The sequence below is a fragment of the Gigantopelta aegis genome, unplaced genomic scaffold (genome assembly GCF_016097555.1).
Source record: "Gigantopelta aegis isolate Gae_Host unplaced genomic scaffold, Gae_host_genome ctg10624_pilon_pilon, whole genome shotgun sequence".
NCBI lineage: Eukaryota > Metazoa > Mollusca > Gastropoda > Neomphalida > Peltospiridae > Gigantopelta > Gigantopelta aegis.
This window is the reverse complement of record NW_024532432.1, coordinates 8,172-12,527: the sequence shown is the minus strand read 5'-3', so window position 1 is coordinate 12,527 and position 4,356 is coordinate 8,172. Positions and strand designations below refer to the sequence as shown.

Sequence of the window (4,356 nt, the reverse complement as noted above, 5' to 3'; positions counted from 1 at the left end):
AGGGGAAATTGGGCTAGAAACGAAAGTATTACTAAGCTTAATAATTTATTTCAATATTCCAATAATTATATGGCAAAAACCAGCGGACTCATTTCATTTCTACTTATTTTCGTGCTTACGTCCAATTAAGGTTCAAGCACGCTGTCCTGGGCAAACACCTCAGCTATCTGGGCTGTCTGTCCAGGACAGTGAGTTACTTGTTAATTGTTAGTGGTTAGTCAGAGATAAGTGGGTGTAGTGGTGTTACACCTACCAATTGAGTCATTAAACCTCACTTCGGGTGCGAGCTGGTACCGTACTCCGAGCCCTGTATCTGTCAACCTTATGCCCAGTGGCTTAACCACGACAACACCGAGGCCGGTCTTGTGGACTCTTTTTCTCTACGCGATACACAAGGGAGATCACTGTGTGGATTAAAAAAAAACTTCACTAAAATTGCATGTAAACAACACCGGCGATAAGTCATTCGATCTGTCTTTCCAACAAATAAAACAAAACAAAAGCTACGGCCATATATCGACTTCCGGAAAATTACGTATGTATACCCCTATTTTTCAACAGTTGTTGTCTACGGCCATACCACGTTGAAAGCACCGGTTCTCGTCCGATCACCGAAGTTAAGCAACGTCGGGCCCGGTTAGTACTTGGATGGGTGACCGCCTGGGAACACCGGGTGCTGTAGACACTTTTTTAATTTTTTATTTTTAATTATAATTATTATTATTATTATTATTATTATTATTATTTCTCTTTTAATGATTTTATTATTGTTATTATGGATGGGGTGGTTTTTTAAGTACACTCCGAGTAAGAATGAAGTGAGCACACACTTATTTACAGAATACATTTCCCTGCAATCACTGTCACTGGTGATAGTGTTAGTGTGTTTGTTGTTGGAAAAAAAATCATCTGGGCAATGTTTTGAAAGAAATTTTATTTCATCTAGTATCACAGTGTCCAGATTCCTTGTGCTTGAAACATGTATCGGGTACCTGTAAAGAAAAACAAAATACTCAATTTTGTGCGCAACTAGGGTAGTCATAGACGCTACTCGTTAACTGTGAAATTAGCAGCTTAACTCCCATTGTTTTCTTATTTAATTTAAGGATGAGGGGTGGTAGTATTTATATGCGTGGTGTATATGTTGGTGGTGTTGTTTTTTTGTTTGTGGTTGTTGGGTTTTTTAAAATTATTTTTCAAGATTTATTAAAAAAAAATACTCAGATACATTATAATGTGTAACAAGAGGACATTTTCAAATACATAATTAACACACATGACAAGAACAGGCGTCAACATAGAAGTATCTACAATTAACATAGAACACAAGATATGCAAACAAAATGGCTAAAAGGTGCGGCGAAACGTCAGTTCACTAGACTAGATAATGTTTTAATAAATATAGCTAGTTTTTTTCTAATAATGGTGCATTACATGACAGCATACCTTTCATTTTAAAAACGTTTTATATATATTGTTTTATATATTTTATTCTAATGTTTTCAATGTTTTCATTCTTACAGTTGAATAAATACTGGTACTTATCTCCAATATCAGTATTAGAAAGTTTGCATATTCTGTTTTCTCTAGGAATGTTATGCCATCTGCCAGTTTCGATTGGTAATCTTAAATTTGACGTACGCAATTTAGTTATTAAGCATCTATTTTGGTACGATAATCTCGACGAATAGGTTTCGAAATAAAATTCTGTTTTAAATAATGTATAAAATTGACCCCTAGAAGAGTTTGTAATATCCGAGAATCACTGTTGTATAAATTGATTGCAGAGGTTTTGTTTCAATTCTTGTTTATACAATTTGAAATCATTATTTTGATTGGTATAGATGTACCCCACTCCCGTGTTATCGAAATACTTTTTATGAATTTCAACCATTTAAATTGATTTCTTTCACCACTGTTTAAAGGAAACATTAATTTACATAAAATACTTCTAAGTTTATTTTCGCCTTTAACCAGTTTACTCCAAAATAACACCATTCGTAACATTACTTGTATTTCTAAAGGGAACCTTCCTATCTCTCCATATACCATTTGAAAAAACCCATGAAATAGTCTCTATATATTTCACTAAATCCCTGTTGACTTTGTGGAGGTCAAAGTTCGTTAATAAACGACAAACAATTGCGTGACGTCATCTATCTGTCATTGTAATTATAGTTAGGCGGCGTATCGCTTAGTGGATACAGCGCTCGTCTGAGATATGATGGGTCGTTCGATGTGGCTGGACACGGGCTACCCCCAAACCCAGGCAATGTCCCACGACATTGCAATTGAAGGTACGGGATGTAAATAGTGCTGTTGTTCAATTAATATTAATATTAATATTGAGAGACAGAGACAGAGAGAGAGACACACACACACACACACAGAGAGAGAGAGAGAGAGAGAGAGAGAGAGAGAGAGAGAGAGAGAGAGAGAGAGAGAGAGAGAGAGAGAGAGAGAGAGAGAGAGAGAGAGAGAGGCGACATGTTTTATCTCACAATTAGTTACGAAATGACGGTCATCCATTAGACGATAATTAATGAATCTATGTGCCCTAGTGGTGTCGTTAAACCAAACACATTTTTACTTTGAACTTTTGTTTTTACATACGAGTGTATACATCAGTGTGATAGAACAGGGTAGCTTAGTAAACGGTTCTTGTATGTGAGTGTTTATTGTTTTAATATATTTTATTTAATGGATGTACATTGTTCAATAGTAAATAAAAATATTAATAATAATAATAATAGTAATTTAAAAAAGTAAAATATTAAGAAGAAGAAATAATAATACTAAAAGTCATAAAAAAAACCGGTTCCACAATAACCTGTGATGCCACATTTTTAGTAAATTGGTATGTATTCTACAATCGTGGAATATTGATGCCTAAGAAAGCATAATTTACTAACTACATTTAACATCCTACCATAATATGTTTGTGTGCGCGTGTTCCTGACAGCGTGCGTGTGTGTGTGTGTGTGGGCCGGGCGCAGAGCCATTATTACTATATCATTAGTAGGTACATGAACTCCAAATATCGTTACAGCCAAACAGTTAAAGTTTGTTTTGTTCAACGACACCACTAGAGCACATTGATTTATTAATCATCGGCTATTGGATCTCAAACATTTGGTAATTATGACACATAGTCTTAGAAAGCGATCTACATTTTTTTTTCTGTTATTAATAATGTACCTGTTATATGCACCGACCCACAGACAGGATAGCACATACCACGGCTTTTGATATACCAGTCGTGACGCACTGGCTGGTAAGAGAGATAGCCCAATGGGCCCACCGAAGGGGATCGATCCTAGACCGACGGCTCATCAAACGAGCGGTCTACAACTGGGCTACGTCCCACGCTCCTCAGCCAAATGAGTGTTACATTGGCTAGAAACGAAATGTAAATATAAAAATAATACCTCCTTGTCCATTACTAAGCTTAATAATTTATTTCAATATTCCAATAATTATATGGCAAAAACCAGCGGACTCATTTCATTTCTACTTATTTTCGTGCTTACGTCCAATTAAGGTTCAAGCACGCCGTCCTGGGCAAACACCTCAGCTATCTGGGCTGTCTGTCCAGGACAGTGAGTTACTTGTTAATTGTTAGTGGTTAGTCAGAGATAAGTGGGTGTAGTGGTGTTACACCTACCAATTGAGTCATTAAACCTCACTTCGGGTGCGAGCTGGTACCGTACTCCGAGCCCTGTATCTGTCAACCTTATGCCCAGTGGCTTAACCACGACAACACCGAGGCCGGTCTTGTGGACTCTTTTTCTCTACGCGATACACAAGGGAGATCACTGTGTGGATTAAAAAAAAACTTCACTAAAATTGCATGTAAACAACACCGGCGATAAGTCATTCGATCTGTCTTTCCAACAAATAAAACAAAACAAAAGCTACGGCCATATATCGACTTCCGGAAAATTACGTATGTATACCCCTATTTTTCAACAGTTGTTGTCTACGGCCATACCACGTTGAAAGCACCGGTTCTCGTCCGATCACCGAAGTTAAGCAACGTCGGGCCCGGTTAGTACTTGGATGGGTGACCGCCTGGGAACACCGGGTGCTGTAGACACTTTTTTTTTTTTTTTTTTTTTTTAATTATAATTATTTTTATTATTATTATTATTATTATTATTTGTCTTTTAATGATTTTATTATTGTTATTATGGATGGGGTGGTTTTTTAAGTACACTCCGAGTAAGAATGAAGTGAGCACACACTTATTTACAGAATACATTTCCCTGCAATCACTGTCACTGGTGATAGTGTTAGTGTGTTTGTTGTTGGAAAAAAAATCATCTGGGCAATGTTTTGAAAGAAATTTTATTTCAT

At 36.5% G+C, this 4,356-nt stretch overlaps 2 non-coding genes across 2 annotated transcripts; both read left to right on the top strand.

The window, feature by feature from the left end:
* The first annotated feature begins 566 nt into the window (after window positions 1-566).
* On the top strand, window positions 567-685 carry LOC121390906. Its single transcript, XR_005960281.1, has one exon. It is a non-coding gene; the product is annotated as a 5S ribosomal RNA (ribosomal RNA).
* Window positions 686-3,977: 3,292 nt separating this feature from the next.
* Window positions 3,978-4,096, top strand: LOC121390905. Its single transcript, XR_005960280.1, has one exon. It is a non-coding gene; the product is annotated as a 5S ribosomal RNA (ribosomal RNA).
* The last annotated feature ends 260 nt before the right edge of the window (window positions 4,097-4,356 follow it).